The sequence below is a fragment of the Falco punctatus genome, assembly GCF_963210335.1.
Source record: "Falco punctatus genome assembly, chromosome: 1".
Taxonomy (NCBI): domain Eukaryota; kingdom Metazoa; phylum Chordata; class Aves; order Falconiformes; family Falconidae; genus Falco; species Falco punctatus.
In genome coordinates, this window is record NC_137580.1 from 20,794,721 (window position 1) to 20,814,004 (window position 19,284).

General features: G+C 39.9%; 1 long non-coding RNA gene across 2 annotated transcripts in view; it reads left to right on the top strand.

Moving 5' to 3' along the window:
• The first annotated feature begins 9 nt into the window (after positions 1 to 9).
• The window catches only part of LOC308058198, a 51,218-nt gene continuing 31,943 nt past the window's right edge, over positions 10 to 19,284 (top strand). For both annotated transcript variants that reach the window (XR_013925723.1, XR_013925724.1), the window contains exon 1: positions 10 to 19,072. This is a non-coding gene — a long non-coding RNA (uncharacterized lncRNA). The remainder of the gene's footprint in view (positions 19,073 to 19,284) is intronic.

The following is a 19,284-nucleotide window of genomic DNA, read 5'->3' on the forward strand; positions in this document are numbered from 1 at the left end:
ACAGACCCTGTCCTGATGACTTTTGAACACCTCTAAGGAGGGAGACACCACCGCCTCTCTGGGCAACCTCTGCCAGTGCTCGGTCACCCTCACAGCAAAATAAGTGTTTCCTGATGTTCACGGGGAACCTCCTGTGTTTCAGTTTGTGCCCACGGCCTCTGGTCCTGGCACTGGGCACCAAGAAAAAGAGCCTGGCTCCATCCGCTCTGCATCCTCCCTGCAGGTATTTGTACACATTGATGAGACCTGCCCTGAGCCGTCCCTTCTGCAGGCTGAACAGTCCCAGCTCTCTCAGCTTTTACTCACAGGAGAGATGCTCCAGTCCCTTAATCACATTAGTTGCCCTTCACAGGGCTCTTCCCCCACAGCTCCACATCTGTCCTCTACTGAGGAGCCCAGAACCAGACCCCACACTCCAGGTGTGGCCTTAGCAGAGCTCAGCAGATGGGCGAGAACCACCTCCCTTGACCTGCTGGCAACACTCTCCCCACGCAGCCCAGGATGCTGTTAGTCCCCTGCGCAAGGGCACACTGTTGACTGTGTTCGCTGGGTGCCCACCAGGACCACCAGGGCTCTCTCTGCACAGCTGCTTTCTAGCCGGTCGGCCCCCGGCACGTCCCGGTGCCTGGGGTTGCTCCTCCCCGGGTGCAGGACTCTGCACTTCCCCTTGTTGAACTGCATGAGGTTCCTGTTGGCCCCTGTCTCCAGCCAGTCCAGGTCCCTCTACAGACACATCCCATGCATTCAGACTTGAATACCCTCATTTCCCATTAATGGGTGCCTTCGTTTTGCATGTACACAGGTCACTTCAGCGTGAATTAACTAAACTTGGAAAAAATAAAACACTTTGTACGCACAAGCCTTTACTCTCCTGCTGAAACACGCAACATAGGCACTGAGATGCTGTTCAGTACCTGGTCCTTACTTTGAATATCTGTCCTGTTTCTGATAAATTGGTTATTTTCAAGCTAATTACCTTGAAAATTGTACCTTAATGAATTCCTATCTATACAAATTACATTGTGTTCTGACAGCACTGCTGACTACTACTTGTACCCTCATACATACACATGGCTATGTGTGTACACTTACACACAAGCTGGTAATTCTGATCATGCTCTCTCTCTTGGAATAACACAGCGAAAGAAGATGGAAAAATGTGTTTTAAGAATTTCCAGCAACAGTTCCATCTCAGTTCAGCTTGGCTTTTTAGTCATCTATTTGGAGCACATTTCAACGTGTTTTCTTGCAATAAAGATACGCTTAAAAAGAGGTAGTCTACCTTTCCTGGTGACTGCTTCAGCTTTTGCCTTTCTTGCTGCTGGCCTCTACACATGAATGCTCTCTTTCTCATTCACGTTTTTCTTCAAACTCAAGCCTTCACACAGTGCTTCCTCCTTTTGCATCATCAGCAATCTTACTATCTTTCTCAAGTGAACTGAATCCTATCTTGCCTTGTGGTCTTCTTACCTCTTTCAGGCTATTACTGCAAGAAATCATTCTAACCATTGCATGGTTCCAAGCCTGCAAACAAACTCTTGTTCTTCCCAAGTCCTGCTGAAATCTGTATAAAATTTAGGCACTTTTGTTAGAGTGGTTATTACTAAAACTCCCACCACAATTTGCATCTGTAAGATAGACAAGTTGATTATATAAATTTGATAAACCAGGGAAAGGTTACTGACTGGAGTTACATGTAATAAAACCAGTTTTCAATTAATAAAGAAATACTTTATCTAGTCCTGCCATTTCAAAGATTAGATGCATCTCTTAACCAATTAATCATTATTTGTATTATTTTTGTTGACATTTTCTTGCAGGGAGCCATTACAGTGACCTAGTTTTCTGAAAACAAGGAGCATCTAGAAAATTGCCTGTTATTAGTCATTTCAATGTTACTTTTTTAAAGCTATTACAAGTCCTACTAGCCAAAAGGCAAAGCTACTGCAGATTCATAATGCTCTTTGAATTAAGCAGAAACTAGATTTAAAAACAAATCCAATAAACACATAATATTAACAATGCTTAACATGTTTATCTTTGAAATACCATGCAAATATGAATGAATACTTAAAGGGTATTTTTGTCAGGGGTATCGATACTAGTATTGCTCTCCACATACTTGGCATAGATTATTACATCCAAAATTGCCAGAGATTGGGGCAGTGACTCGGTGAAAGTTACAAGGTTCTTGACTCAGGGCTGGGTTCAGAGTGTGAGACCATATCACACTGTACTAGCACAGGCATGGTCTGAAGCCAGTGAATGCTGTTCCACATTAAAAATGCAAGGACCTAAAATTTCTCCCCTTAGTTAAACTGGAAAAGGCTTTCTTTGCTAGTTTCATCTATACAATGAAGAGAAAAATGTGGCCTAAGGTTTAAGAAACACGTGTGGTCAAAAAAGCAATCAACTAAGACCTTATCTCAAAGAAGAAAAACGCCAAAACCCCAACACTGTTCATGTTTATAATTGTGCTACATTTTTTCCATGTTATTACAATACCTTTCAATTGTGAAGTGTTTAAAGATTATTCTGTAGCAAACAATATGGGAAACCAGCCATGCTTATGCATTTTCTCCAAAACGTCGCTAGCTTTCATATGGAAAATACATTTATTGTTTCTTTTCAGTAGTTTCTATTTAATTTTCAATACCTTATCCTAAAAAATCCTGCTATCTGCATACATTGTAGTAGTACCTTTCAAACCAGTGGAAGGCAAGTTGCTAATTACATGCCGTGGGTGATGAGTACTTGGCAGCAGGAAGGCAGTTTCATCTCTAGGCTTAGAATAAACTATTGTTATAAATATGTTTTGTTCCATTTTAATCGGGGTGTCGAAACAATTGTCATTTCTGTACAATGATCAAATGGCCACCTCTGGGATTCAAGAAGCTCAAAAAATCATTAGGTATTTCTGTTCTAAGCTGCAAAACCATTATTTACTGCTCAAGTCACATGCCATGTGAAGTGTAAGACAGATTCATTAATGAGGAAGACTGAGTATTTTCTGTCACAATTTACCAGGAAATTTGCTTATAAAAAGAGAGGAAAGACTCTTCCTTCCCATTATATCAGGTTCGTAGGTTTCAAGTTAATAAATATTCAAAAAAATAGCAGCAGAGATTCAGAATGTATTAATTTTAGTTAGCTGGTTTGAATGTATGTCAATTTGAGTGAAAGCTCCTTAGTAATATTGGAATTGGTTACAGGAAATGATAATGGGGACGGAAGAGAATTACAAAGAAAACCAGTTGCTGTAAGCACAGTCAACATTCTAAAGCATCTTTGCCCTTTTAAAGAAAGTAATATGTAATTAAAATTTCTGTCAAGAATGGATTTTAGGATATGTAGCAAAATAGGGCATACTCTGGGCTAAGAAGAACTTGCATTATTACCCTAAAACCAACTCATTTCTCCCCATCAATAACAAATGAAAAGTTCTGAAAAAAAATGTAATGTGCAAAGGGGAAAAAAATTAAATTGCTATACCCAGTTCTTCAGTCGAGCAATAATCCAAACTCTTCCCAATGCAGAATGTCATTTACAGTCAGCCAGAAAAATCATCATAATTTCATCTTTCCTTTCCCTCGGCAAAAGTAACTCTGGAGAACAAGGCTAATTTAATGACTTTTTTTTAAAAAAAAAAAAAAGAAGCATCCTTCAGCACTGCCTTCAACTTCCTCACGCCCTTCCCTTTCTTCTACACAAATAAATTCCTCCTGCCTTCTCTGTTCCTTCAACATGCAACACCTAAAGCACAGCCTAGATTCCCCATGCCCTTGGGGAACAAAGAGCAATAAACAGAGGAGTTTGCACAGGAATGGGAAGTTATTCAGAATGCAAGGTAACGCGCTGTAGGATCGATGACATGAATGTCTGCTATAAACTGTGAGCTCATCAGTTGGAAATCACTGAGGTGAGAAAGGACGTGGGTACTAGTCAAAGTTAGAGTCTGTCAGCTGCCAAAGTGACGTGTCTAGAAAATACCACAAGCAGTGCTTGCAGAGGAAAAGAAGAGGTGGAAATATTGGAAGTGTTGGTGCTGTTGCATAAGGCTGCAGTAAGTCCTCACCTGGAGGGCTGTGTAAAGTTCAGGGAAAGTGATTCAAAGTGGAAGAGGTGAAGATAAGGGCTGTTACCCAGATCAGGGGAATACGAAGCCTGTCAAACAACAAGCAGGTGAAGGCTGAGAACGTGATGTAGCTGCTGCACGTGAGAGCGAGAGTTAAATATGCAATGGCAGCTAACAAGTATTTAAGATGAAAGAGATTTTTAGCATAAAAATGACTAGGTAAAAACTGTGCACATAGTTAGGCTGCAAATTAGAAGCAGCTTTTAAATCATCAGAGTGAAGCAGACTCATTCTGTGACCAGCGAGAGAAAAAAGCGTAGCTAACTTGTAGGCAGAGCCTGAGCGATTGCAGGACATTATTCATCAGTGTTAGATTGGACTTGATGACTTCAGAGAGTTTTATCAATCAGTGACCATATAATTTTTATGGTGCTGGGATCAACAACAGCAAGAACACTGATAGTATATCCTCATTGCTGATGCTGAAAGTTGCTATCAGCTGATACAGCTGCAGGATTTTGTTTGTCACATTGATTGTTTCAGCCTGTCTGCAGGCGCTAGCAAAGAAGAGCACCTGCAGTCAGTTCACATGGATATGAACATCATCTTCCAAATCATAATTTTTTAATGAAAGCCTGTGTTCTAGAACACAAGATGTTAGCCTCCAGGGAAATGTATCAGGTTGTCATCTGTCCCAGAAGTCAACAGGTAAAAGAAAAAAAGAGGGGAAAAAATGTGGTTTTTTTTTTTCCTGTTAGAATTAATTTGAATACTTTATTTTTCTGCTTATTAATATTTCAGTTCTCCCCAAACATGAAATGGATTAAATTATCAGATATGCTGATAGAAATCTTATTTTTGTCATGTATTATTTGATTTAATCATTATGAATTATGCCAATAGGTCGCCCATATGTAATCACGCACCATGTGCAGAGATCTTAATTACCCTGTTCATCAAGTAAGGATATTCATGATAGCACATATTATCCAGGGTATTATCCTATATTGTAATATGTGATGCCACATGAATACCATATGGGAGAGGGATTTAAAAAAAGGTTACAGGCTAATGAGACTATTTTATTCCATTCAGAAAACTCTAGAGAAACAGTTCTTTTCAAAGATCCAGAGAGAGTAATTACATGCAAAAAGTTAAGTCACCTTAAAGGTAAATGCTAACCCAGAAAGACTGAAGATTAAAATTAAAAGCTGAAACTTCCTATTGTTATCAGTGCCCCACTGCACTAGATATTGTGCAAATACATCAAAAAGGTGGCTCCCGTCACAAGGAGTTTAATTCTACCTTTCAGCTTGTGTTGTTCTAGAGAAGAAATTGCAGTAGGTTTAAGCCAGCAGCTGGTGGTCATATAATAGCAGTGAATTATAATGCTTTATAATGCCATGAATTTTGTATGTAATTCCCTGTGAAATTTACTATGAGCCGTGCCTAGAAAATGATGCTTTGGCATAACTGCAAATGTCAGACTTACTATTTCATTTCATTTACCCAGTATGTGCCACATCCCTTGCGCATTGTTCCTCCTCCTAGGTCACGAACTCCACAGGACAGGGCACCGAAGGAGCCAGAGAACTACACTGACTTACACAAAACTGGGATAGGGCTCTCTGCCCACTGTATGCCCATGCAGTGTCATGTGCATTTGAGATCATATAAATATACTAACAGTAAGTGACTCTTCTACTATCATATTTCAATACAGCAGGGGGAGCACAACTGGTATCACTGTTGCATGACAACACTACTGTGATTCTGAATTAACTATGTTGTACCTTCCAACACGATTTGTAATATCTGGATCATATTTAAAGCCTTGATCCTGCAAACAAATCAAGTATACACTTGACTTTACACATAGGAGTAGTCTCTGTAGCAGAAAGACCTAGTAATCTCTGTGTGACTTCAGATTTATAGGCCTGGACTCAGTTATAGCGTACCCCCGCTTCCCTCCTCTCTTGCATCACCTCAGTCTAACACTCCTGGGCAGGGAATTGACACAATTTGCAATACTGCAAAATTCTGGTACTGTAGAAATAATTCTAGTACTGTAGTAAAGGGATTCATTGCAGGTTGAGTCAGGGGGCAAATGTCTCTTCTCATGGCTCTGGAGGGCTGAGGCACATTCACAATGGCATGCTGCATCCCCTGCTGCTGTGCTTGGGTGCAGGCTGGGCTTTGATGATGTGCTACTGTGGGGCTGGGTTGCTCTGCGTGACCCATCAACACAGGGGGTGGAAAGGGCTGTGACTACACGGGAGGTATTCTTTCCCTTCCAAAAAACAAATGAATTGCCATGGAATAAAGAACAAAATCAAACAAAAATAGCAACCTGCTTACAAATCTTGCATTTCCTGAAGTATTATTCTCCCACCACAGTGAAAGCCCTGATTAATTCTCAGAACCTCTTGTCTTCAAGAGGCCCTTCAGGAGGGCTAGATTGCCAAAGACAGGTCTGTGCAGGTGCAATGTGATCGCAAGGAGCATTTCTCTGTGTGCTAGGCAGAGCCATTTGCTACTGTGGTGCATAGACAGAAACCACATGTGAGGCAGGCACCATGTGCTCCTACCAGTATCGGCAGAGCAGGTACGGCCTCATCTCTAAATCTCTGTGCCTCTTTGAGGAATCATTCCTTCTCCATTTCACTCTTCTACCAGCACACTGTCCCCATGGTTTGAAGTGAAGTTTCCTGTTCAAAAGGGCTGCAAATAGGTAGCAATCTTAGAGAGTACAGGGAGAATTCCCTTTCCCCCCACTTCTTTTCCTTCCTTTTCCTGCCTCTCTTCTTGCTTTTCTCATTCCTTCCCCCTCCCCCTCCCCCTCCACTCCCCTCTTCTCCTCTTCTCTCCCTTTTATCTCTTTTTATTTCTTCAGAGAAGCTAGACATAAATAAGATGTGCATGTTTAAAACAAAACCACACACATTATACAGAACTACAATAATATTGATCTCAGCAATGCTATTATTAGATGAAAAAAGGACAAAATTTACCCTATAGTAGCAATGCTCTAAAAAAATACAGTGAAGCACTGTCAACATTTATAAGCCAATTCAGACAAATGTAAATTTAGCATGTTACTCCCTATTAAAATATCTGAGCCATCTGACTAGCAATCGTTGTCTTCAGAGGCTGTCAGTGATACTGCAGCAGGATAAATCTCACCATGGCGACTGACCTTCTCCCCCTCTCACCTCCCTTTCATTTACTCCCCATATAAATCAGATACAGAAGTTTTATAATTTTAATAGTATCAATATAACATCCTCCAACTGAAATATAGCCTACAGAGGCTACAGGACTCGAGTCATAATTTTACAATGTAAAAAACAGACACAGCAGAACCACTGCAAGCCTTTGTAATTGTGCATCTCTAGGGTTTTGATACCATCATCTCAGGCAGAAGTTATGGGAATTGACTTCACTGGGATACTGGAGGCTGATCACTGACCATCTCTGCCTCTCACTCTGCACAGTGGGTGGGCCTAATCTCCCTAGTCAGTCAAATTAAAAACACAGTGGTTTGCTGTGGTCAGTGAGATGCTGAAAGAGCTTGAAGGTTTCCTGAATCTAACTCTCCAGTCTATTGGCCTCTCTCGTGCTTCTGATTAATAATACGGTAACATTTACTCTATAAACTTCCTCCTCTGATCTAGTACCCAACTGGAGTACAGAGGCAAAATACCTAACTGGTTTTAAGATGGATCTATCTATCAAATGCCATAAGGCATGCGGGAAAGCAGAGTTTAAATAAAAGGCTCAAGTTCACGATGTGTGAGCACCAGAGCCAGAGGAAGAACTAGAATTCTGATCCCTACTGAGGAGCTTCCACTTCAGTACATTTTTGTGTCAGTTATTTTTCACTGAGGGACTCTATACCCTACCAGGCCCTCTCAGTTAGTACATGACATTGTTTTGAAATTATTTGGCTAGAAATAGTACTTTTGCTCTTCCAGACAATACTTGCCATTTGAAGCTTGTTCCTGACTGCAGATCGGTGGAGGTGTGTGTTTTGCCTGTAGCATAGGAGCATTCTCCTTCTTTATCTTAGCACGGCAATATTTCTTCTCTTTGACATAAACAGTGTCCAAAGTACTCTAATCCCATCCACGTACAGTACAAATAGAACAAACAAGGAATGATTTATGCACACTTGACTGTGCTCTATATCTTATTAGATGAAGATGAATTACTGTGCTGGACAGGGACACATTCTTCTGAAAAATCCATCTTTGTAGATTTCTGGTGCTCAATCTCATGTCTTCTGCAAATGTATTTTAGCATGCTATCACTATTTTCCACTTGGTGATCTCTGCTGTACCATGCACTGTACACGTGGCCCTGAAGGAATACTGAAGTAGGTTCCCTTGCTAGCAGACTGCCATAGCTGCAAGATATAGCCCCCGTTGTATCACTTACTCACTAATGAGTCTGCTCGTGTTCTATGACAGATGTCATTTCCCAATTTCTGCCAGATGTTGATGATGTTATTTAAGCAAAAGGATTAATCCTCTCCCTCTTTCCTTCCGTCATCATATTGTATACACTATACTCTCAGCCTTCATAGTAATTTCCAAGACACAAGTCCATCAATTTATATACAGAGCAAGAATTTAACTTTGTTGACATTTGACAGAAAGCCTAGGGTTTGCATCTTGTGAGAAGTCATATGAACAGCTACAGTATATAAGTAATGCTTTCTTCTAGAGAAAATCTATTTGGAAAAGCATGAATTGTTGGTATGTGTTCATTTGGTATCCGAAAAGACCCCAAACAGTTTGTACTTAAAGTCATTGGACAGGTACAATGGCTATTGCTCAAACCTACAAAACAGTAAATTAACAACAGACAAGCTGATTTCCCCCTTCTTTCATTTTCTTCAGCTTTCAATATGAAGTGATCAGGCTCAAATTTCATTTGCCTCCTCCCACAGTGCTTTACTCTCTACCCATGTAAACACTCAATAAACAGATTTGCAAGCTCCTTCTTCCAAAGGTAACATAGTGACAGCATTTAAGTGAGACAAGCTGCATCAACCGTTTTTAATAAATCAGTCTTCACATAAGCATTTCTAGAATTCTTCTTCTAGAACTCACAGAGTAATGAAGAGTGTCCCCTACCACTTAGTTCTCAAACCGCATTATTAAAAATACTTTTCAACAGTTTTATATTTTCTAATGGGATTTAGGGTAGTACTGTTACTATTGCATGAATACACATATCCATACCAGAAACACCCAGGCATTCTCTATCTACCCCCAAGCCTTACATTACATTTAAGAGTGAGAAACTGAGGAGAAAAGCAATTAAGAGATTCAGTGATGGTCCAGAAATAAAGCAAAGAGATTGGAAAGCCAGAGGAGGAACAGCTAGAAGCAGTACTTGCATTACGGAAAGGTATACTGGCTTGCAGCCCTTGGCATATATTGCACTCCCCAAAATGGAGTGACTCATCATGCTCAGATCAAAGGCAAGGAACTGCCTTGGTCAAGCCCAAGAAGTCAGAACCACCTACACCCACCGCAGCCATGTATACGATATAAACAGTGCCACAGATAGATGGTGGATCAACCGCGTGACACAGAGCTATATCTGCAAATGGCATTAGGAAGGGACAAAAGGACACTGCAGTCTGGCAAGGCAGGAAAAACCAGCTACTTGCCTGGTGTTTTATTGTTTCTTTCAAAAAACAGCTGCCTGTGCACAGCAAAAGTCCAAGCAGTCAAGTATATGGATACTGTCACTGCACTGTACTGTGTCAGTATTCATCATTACGAAAGACACGTAAAGACAAGTGTTGGCCTGCTAAGCAGCCCGGTGGTGACCGGTGCTTTACGGTTCGTTTGCAGCCTGGCACACCTGCCTACCTTTGAAATAGATCGGCTGAGGCAACTCAAGAATTTCTCTACACCAAACAGAAAAATGCTTTGGTGAAGTCTTTTAATGACAGTCTATATTCTTATTTTACTCAGTCTTCTGTTTGTAAAAAAAATATATAATTGTTGTGAAAGATGGGATTCTCAGCAAATGAGCTTTTCTTTCTTACTTCTCACTTCGTACTTGCTGAGACAATGGAGAGGCAAACCTGTATAGCTTCATTTGCAACAGGCAATACTCTAGGATTTCAGGGTCACGGTTAGTAGTGAGTGGGTAGGTACCTGCTCATTCACTGTATCCCAGCTAAGACGCCAGACAAAACTAGCTGTGATGGTGCTGGTTACTTTTCCTGCCAAAGGCATCCACTGGGAACTGAACTGAGAACTCTCACTTCACAAAAGCCACTGAATAGCAATTAAGAGAGGTTTATTATGAATTCCTTCTGCATGCAAGGCTACCACTGACTTAAGAGGATTTTTTGTCTGCCAAGAAATGTAAGACCAGGTCTCAGATGGTAGTGATTTTCAATTGATGTGGACACAAACCAGCTTGAAATATCACCTATAGAAGCAAAAAGTTCTATGAGTGTAATGATGCCATTGAGATACCCAGTTATACAGGTCTTTGCTTTAAAAATAATGAATCATGTCCTTTTCTCCACCCCTTTAAATCAAAAGAATATTTTGCCACATAATGAGAAGGCTGCATTCCAACATGACCTAATGAGTGTGATTACAACTCCTGCATTTTTCGAATTTATATGACTATTGCACAGAAAATGTTCCCCTATTTTGCAGCAGACATTCCCTAGTGCAACATTTTTTCTTTCAGCCTTAATTGAATTTTGAAGCATTCGCTTCTTCACGTTGTTGTCCATGTAAGCTTTTCATTTTTCTCTTTTATATTTCCTTTTTTTTTGATTTAGATGTGCCATTTACAGTACACCTTCCACCAGGTAAAAGAATAGAAGAATAGAAATCCAATTTTATGTAACAGCCAGCGATAATTTTTAAATCAAGCTGAGAGTTAGTATAATGCAGTGTTAATTTTCATATGGTAGATAGAATATGAAATATTCTTATATCCCTAATCATTAACAAACAGAGTACGTTAGTTTTATGTTTTGAAATCAGGTAGTTACCGAGGGGTTTGTCTTTAAAACTATTTTATGAAACCAAGGAAGGAAAAATCCAGTACTTACTCAGGAGCTGGGAAATTGTCACCATGTTGAACACTCAGTTACTTCTTCATTAAATTGACACCTTAGGCAGTACTCTTACAGGAGAACTGGGAGAAGTTAAAACACATTAACCCTCCTGCCATCTCATGCTCAGAGTTGTGGACAAAACAGATATTTAAATTATAGTGCCTGTTCGGCTTCACTCAGCTCTTCAACTGCTGACCAAAAGCAGTAGGATTTCAGAAGCGCTCTCTCCTCTTCCGCTACTTGTAATTACACATTTTCTGAACTGACACTTGTACTTTTATCATGCGTTAGAGGGAGAAGTGCAAAGACTATCAGCTGGAGTCCTGGGTTTACTGAAACTTTGTGTGAGGTCTACAGCAGGTGTCCATCAATCATTGAACACTCGATGTCAATGCAAGAACTCAGCTTTATCCTGTGCCCTCTTCCAACTGACTACACGTAACAGCAGCAGTCTCCTATGTGTAGGCGTGGCGGAAAATGTAAAGTACAAGAAAAAGGACACAGGCCAGAAAGGCCTCTGTGCTTGCAATGATGACTTGTTCAAGTCACAGCATTTGATACTATTTCTTCTTTTCTAGACCAAAACTATCGCCAAGAGCCTTGAAAACTAACACCAAAGTATGACCAAGCTGCACATACAACCAACCTTATGGTAATCTGCACACACACTTCTATTGCTAACTTTCAGTTATGTAACCTGTTATTAAGAGTTTATTTCACTGACCGACTTTAGCACAAACCCTTTTTTATCTCAAAGCTGCCTGAAGCCTGTCACAATATACCTTTATTTCCTTGGAAAAAAAACCACCACTAAAATGGTAGAACTCTCTACCATAAAAATGCACTGTATTTTCCAGAGAAATACCCAGAGTATCCAAAGTATCAGACACAAATGAAATGGAAGTCTGCAGAGAAAGCTTCAGTGTTCTGTTTGTGCAAGAACACATGGATGATTTTCCAAAGACAATTTGCAGAAGCCTTCTGAAATATCCAGCATGAAAACTCCCTTGGCACTGGCCAGCTCCCCAGACGCTACCCTCTCTGCAGGGCAAAACACTTCCTTTGGATGCATTAATTGACTCATTTTCCCTCTCTATTTAGTTTGTAATTCCCAGTGAAATCATCCTGCCCAGCTCCTCTGGTCTATCAGGCTGATGAAGGTCTAAAGGATCTCAGCTGTGGAGTAGCTAGACTTCTCTTCTGGGAGACTGGTCTTGTTTCTTGGAAACCATCCTCAAATCCTTCCTCAACTATTTCCACTCCATCAATTAGCCTCTCATAAATGGGATGAAGGACTTCACATGTGTTTCATCAAAAAACACATGACCTTTTCTCTGATACTAATACAAGGCAAAAGCACTACTGGTATAATGTGTCTTTGATCAAAAATGCCTCTTTTGTGTGCTTCATAATACTCATTTCTCCAGCGTCTACAATAGTTACTTGCATCTCGCTTAACAAAAGCTGCTAAAAACATCAGGTGCTTCAGTATCATTTTTCAGAAAATTTTCATTTTGCTGTCACCCACACTTTCAGATGAAAAGTAAACTCCCCCCACCCCAAATTCCCAGAATTTTTCTCATTCATTTTTAGCTTTTGTACAATATAGTGCACAATAAAAGATGACCTGGTGTTTCAAGTGGCTGAAAAACATCTGCTAAGCCTTATCCAAATATTCCCACATAATGAAACCTTTCCTGTACTCCAGCTAGTCTGTGAGACTGAAGTTCAGTCTTAAATGCTCATTTTCAGTGTCTCTTCTAGCAGAAGCAATCCAGGAAGAGATTTTTTTTGAGAATGAGCAAAGCCTACATCCATGTTGCTACTGGATTTCATTTACCTCTATGAGAAAATAGAGGTAAAATTTCCTCTGTGGCACTTCCAATTAGTAGGACATATTACTACATTTTCTATTCCTTTTTTAAATGAAGGCAATAGGTCTCAAAAATATGAAGCTTGGACATAAAAGTAAAGGGTCAAAAAGCAACAAGAGTAAGCAAAGTTCAGAACAGCAGGGATCCAGTGATACTGGACTTGTTCAGTGAGCCTGGGCTGTACTGCTGGGATGGGCTGGGTGAAGGGATTGCAGCGGGTAATCTTAAAGCGGGGGAACCCATAATGATCCCTGAGAGCTGTAAGAGCTAGAAGAAAAACACGCTGGATGGGAATGTTGCTATGGCTGTCCTTTAGCCTATCACATCTGGTCCACCAGTAAGGTAACTTAATCTTTGCTGCCTTTTCCTCCAGTTCTTTGACACACAAATTACCTCATCTGAGACATACCTGTATGTGAATAGAGTCTACGGGAATTTAAGAGAACGCTAAGGGATCTAACATAGACACCCCTTGCAATTAAGTAATTACCTCTACCAGATAGGTAGAAACCATGCTGACACAGCAGATAGTGCACCTCTGCACCACCCCGTACTGATAGGCCAAATCAGATTTCATATAAAAGCAATAAAAAAAGCAAAACCAGAATGCTGGAAGCAAACAATGGCGTCTCTCTGGCGCATCTGGAGCATCTCTCCCATGAGGAAAGGCTGAGAGCTGGGACTGTTCAGCCTGGATAAAGGAAAGCTCAGGGGGGATTACTCCATGTGCAGGAATACCTGCAGGGAGGATGCAGAGCGGATGGAGCCAGGCTCTTTTTCTTGGTGCCCAGTGCCAGGACCAGAGGCCGTGGGCACAAACTGAAACACAGGAGGTTCCCCGTGAACATCAGGAAACACTTATTTTGCTGTGAGGGTGACCGAGCACTGGCAGAGGTTGCCCAGAGAGGTGATGAAGCCTCTGTCTTTAGAGGTGTTCAAAAGCCATCAGGACATGGTCCTGGGCAGCCGGCTGTGGGTGACCTTGCTCGGGCAGGGGGATGGACCAGATGATCCCCAGAGGTGTCTTCCGACCTCTGCCATTCTGTGAAACCAAAGGATTTTACTCTACGCTTGCTGCTGCCATGTGGGCGTTCTGTCCCAAATGTCTTAAACTCAGTTTTTGTAGATGCTTGTGAGATAACTGTTTGACTTGCTTGACTTCCTTGAGAACAAACTAGTTCTCTTCATATACACTTTAAGTTTTCTTATATTATTATCTTGCTCCTTTAGACCTTAATCAATGAGGCAAATCCTCCACTGATTTTAATGACAATATTGCTGTAATAACTACTGCAGGGCTGAGCCCTAGAAAATCATCAAACTTTTCTTTCTTCTAATTGTGTTTTGAGAGGCAAATTACCTGTGGTGCTTCCTGCAGTTTATTTATGCTTCAGAGTGCAGAAATACACAACTTACAAGTCTTTTGCTGCAAAGCCACTCACCCTGCTGATTGCTGATATGATTAAACCCCAAAACCTAGTGTTTCTCACTCCTACTTGAATTTAGACTGGTGCTTTGTGAGCAGACACACAGCCTCTCTGCTCTCAGGTATCTGGATGGGCTTCTGTTGTGCCAACTTGACAGCACTAGCCAACCTTGGCAGCTTCTGAGTTTTGTGAGCTGCTTTGCTTTAAAAGCAGTCTGTGGTCCTGAGGCCTGAATAAGTACAAAATATTTTACCATGTGATATACAAACAAATTCTCCGAGGCACAATAGATACTATTACAAGAATGTTCTGCTCTGCTTGGTTCAGTCTTCCTGGTCTGTAACTTTTAGACTATGCCAGAACTGGAAATAAATCAAAAGCTGGGGAAAAAAAATCGCATTTCAGAGAATCTTGCAGTTATTTTCAAAGAAAAGTTAATTAGTTTTCTATCCTTGTGACCAAAAAGCATGTCTTTTTCTTTTGTCAAACCTGAAAGAATTATGGAACTTAGCACAAGTATGTGTTGTGATGCTAATGAAGCTTCCCCTTAGTTTCAATTCACTGTACACAGAAGCAATCAGACTGAATTGTACTCAGAAAACAAAACAAACATAAACCCCTGCAAAAACCCCAAACCAACCCCAAATCCTATTTGCTCCTACCTTTGAAGAATTTAAGGAAAGGGTTTGGTGAATCTGATTTTTTTTACTCCTATCTCGATTATTTATATTTCAATGTTCTGAAAAAATGTAGAGATGTATTATTCTTCTCTTGATTTCTATTATTTACATAACTTGAAGTTGATGACACCTTTCTTCTGGTTGATATTTGACCTGTACTCAAGAAGAGCAGCCTGAAGAGCAGTCCACTTCAAAAAATGAAAGGAAATGACTACAAAGCTCCATGGTTTTATTATGATGAATACTTAAAAGAGTCTTTGTTCTTGCTCATGGAGCTATATATCTCCTTAAAAATAATTTATTTCATGTCATTCTCTTGGGGGAAAATCTGTGCAAATGGGAATGAAGCTGTGAAATAAGTTCTGCTTTCTCTAAGCCAGGTTAAGATAATTAACTGAAGGTCAAAAAGCTATTTCTTTTGGTTTTATTTTTAATATAGACACAAGGATGTGCACTCTACTTAAGATACGAACCAGATGACAAGTCTAACTATGTTCATTAGATAGACAATTCAGAGTTAAGGTCAATAAAGCTGTAGGAAATACCAACTTTATTTTTGTTCAATATCCATGTACTTCCATGCCATGCACATAATTTGAATCAGTTCCTATAATCATGTAAGTACATGCAGGTGGTATTACCTTTATTGCACAGTATGAAGTTCTACCTTTCCAACTTGCTAGCATGGTGGGGTGGCCTCCCTCTAAGAGTGGGTGGAGATGGTGCCTCTAAATTGCTCTGAATGTGTAAAGAGGGCAGAGAGGAGTAAAATCTGCAAACTTCATAAAGATAAATATGAAATGTTAACAGCTTATGCAAACGGTCACAGCTGTGTTTTTTTTACTCAAAGCTAGGAAGTTTCTTCAAGAGGCTGCAAGAACAAGGCACAGACTGAGGACTTCACAGAAAACCAGAACTGAACATGTGCCCATTCAAATGAAGAACGTGGTGATGCCTTAATCGTTTTGCCTTACCCCTATTGAACATGACAGCAAACCTTTTTTAAGTAACAAACTGGTAAAATGCTGGTGTTTAAATTTGTAACAAGGTTAGAGTTAACAAAAAATCTTGGTGTAGAAATATTTGAACAATTTATCCTAATATTTCTTGCCAAAATTATTTCCTGTAAGCCCTTGACACTGAACCCCTTTATTTTTTTAACTGCTGGACAAACACAGAACTAAACTGACTGTGTCTACTGAAGAATGCAAATATCAGGGAAGAGATGAATACAGACACACCAAGGACACACAAAGAAAGCTCCTGAAGTGGTTTTAATGCTTCCAAGCAGTGCAGGCAAAATTAAGGACAAAATAACTGAAGGGGGTGAAGTAGGAGGATAACAAAAGTTGAAGGACTCTGGGTTAAGGAAGCTAAGGTAAAGATAAACAGGGTTTTGAAGAGCAATGAGAAGTTGGAAAGAATTTATGACTATGGATGGGATCTCAGTATCACCTTCCTTCCTCATGAAACCAGTTGAACTTTGAAGCGTTGCTATTCCTTGGGTCCTCTCCTTGTTCCCATTCCTCCCTCCATGCAGCAATCTGTAACAGAGCTTCCCTGCCCCATCTTCTCCCAGCAACAGCTGTGTTCTTGCCTCTGTATTGCTTTGTTTGTGGCTGTGAGAAGTGAAGAGAGAAGCTGCTGAAGGCAGCAGGATGGTGGTATGTAACTGCGCAGAGGAAAAGCAGAGTCTGGAGGCTTAGGAAATAGTTGCTGCTCAAACAGGTCAGTCTCTGGTCTCCTCCAGCATGGGCAGAATGGCTCTTTGCTGCTGCCACTGGCCTGCTGCCATGGGGTAACTGCCTACCTCGCTATAACCAAAGCTGGCCCCAAGTCGAATCACAACCACAGAAATCAAGATGTGTTACGTTAATATTTCTAGTGGTTTGTAACAGCATGGGGTTCTGTACCAGTTACTATACAGGTAAACAGTGTACAAAGTAAAGGCATAAGGAATTTATACCTTCTACACAAGATCTGGTCTTGTGGTCATCTGGTTTTAGTCACTAGCAGTATATTCATCCACAGAAATAAGAAACACCCTTTTCAAAGCATCAGAATGAACAGGATATGTTATATTTTAATTCTCTATATTAGAAGTACTGCATAGTAATCTCAATCCTTTCCAGATATCCTGCAAACAAGGCTTACCATCGTTAAGAATTTCATTTGCAGGAGACTGTACAACTTATTAGGCCTGATATAAATATATCTGAATAAAAAATCATTTACATAGAGTGAAAATATACAATTTGATGGAAGAAGCATTTTTTTAATCCATTAAATCCTAACTCTGACATGCACTGACATTTATCTATGGTATTTCCTTCAATTGTTCTCATTAAAATTGTACTACAGTTACTTGTAGCCTTGCAATGTGTTAAAATGAAGAAGGAAAAAAAGTACTTTTGAGAGCAGTTAATTTGGAATTAAATTAGTTTTTTCGCAGATCAGAAGCTATGTACATAGCAGAATCTTATTGAATTATACCAGCATGCTTCACTATGTAAGAAAGAGCAAAGGACAGTGAGACATTACTCCTCACAGAATTGCAAAGCTATACCCCCAATCAAATCCAATCGAGAAGAGAGAAGAAAGAATATGAAAACAATTCTGTTGTGAAGGATCATTTGTCTTTTTTTTTTTAAGTCAGGTAAAAATAGAACAGTTTGGTGTGCCAAAAAGTAGTTTTAAACATGGGCCTCGTTCAAGTAAGCTGGCGTTTTTCCACTGACTTCATTAAGTGTCTTTCTAACCTAAAAGGTACCACAGCCCACCCAGGATTAGTCTGCTGCAACTGGGTGACAATGCAGAAGGTCAGATGAGTCACTGGACTAGACCCCAGCTGTTGTTTGAGAAACAGTGATTTCAACCCTGCTAGGTCCAGTTTGAGAAAATAGGAAAGCATTCCAACTAAAATACATATAGGTATGCATTCTATATGTTTCAAAGGGGCTAATTTTCCAATCCAGAAGAAAATATGAGAGAAATGAATTAGAAAGAAAATTCATAAAGAAAAATATGAATAACATTTACTTAAAATCAAAACCATACTGTGAAAAAGGAAGAGAATTCCAGGCAACTTCTGGTTCAGTACAGAAATAAAGGCAACAATAAAAATGAGCCTACTTCTAAATCTAGGGATGGAACAAATGAAGACCAGATAGACAACAGTACAAAATACAGGTTTAAAAGTACAGAAATTTCATATGGTTGCTAAAGATGTAGACTCAAATCCATGATGGCCAGAAGCAAGTATCTATAGCTGTTAATAGAGATGCAGAAGAGTTGCAATTACTTCATAAATATTTTTTCTGAACTTTGGAAAAACAGGTTGGTGCACCTGTATTGTGTGAACATAGGTGCTTTCTAGTCTATTAGTTCCAAAGAGGATACTAAATCGCAACCATGGGGGATAAATGCTTTTTAGTCAGAGGATCTAGATTATTTCTACCCAGAAGCCCAAAATTTTGCTCAGCATTTTTTTACTGAAAGGAATTTTTTAATATGTCTTCAAATACCAGGGCACAGATAGAACATTAATGTACCAAAATCTTGTGCCAGTATTTTAAAAGCTCTGTATAGTACCCTCTGCAAGTATGATCAGTTCATAAGGAAAACATGGTTTGGTGAAAATCAAATCAGGTAAATTGCCTTCTGGACAGCAGGATGGTTTAGCTGCAGCTGCAAGCCAAAAAAGGGTAATGCTATTAAATTGCCTCCCACAGATACATGCAAAAGACAGAAGACCTGGAGTTCAATTTAAGAGGAACTAGCTAGAGAGAGAAAAGTTGCAAGTAGCAAGATTCTAAAACAGAAACTGAGAGAGAGAAGGAGAAGATTGGGAGCAAACCAGAAATCAGAAAAAGCTATCAGAATCCATAGGCATCAAAAGCAACTAATTAGAACAGGTAGGGAGAAACATGATTGGTGACTGTTTTAAATTAATAAAAGCTTAACAAGCTTTTTTTACTTGTAAATCCAGTGAAATGAGAATTGACTGTAGATCTGATAAGCTCTTTGGTTAATAATATGGGGATAGGCAAAAATGCATTCACCTATATTCTTCTGAACTACCTCCAAAGAAAAGTAATAGCTTAATTTTAACCTTCATCCCTACCAG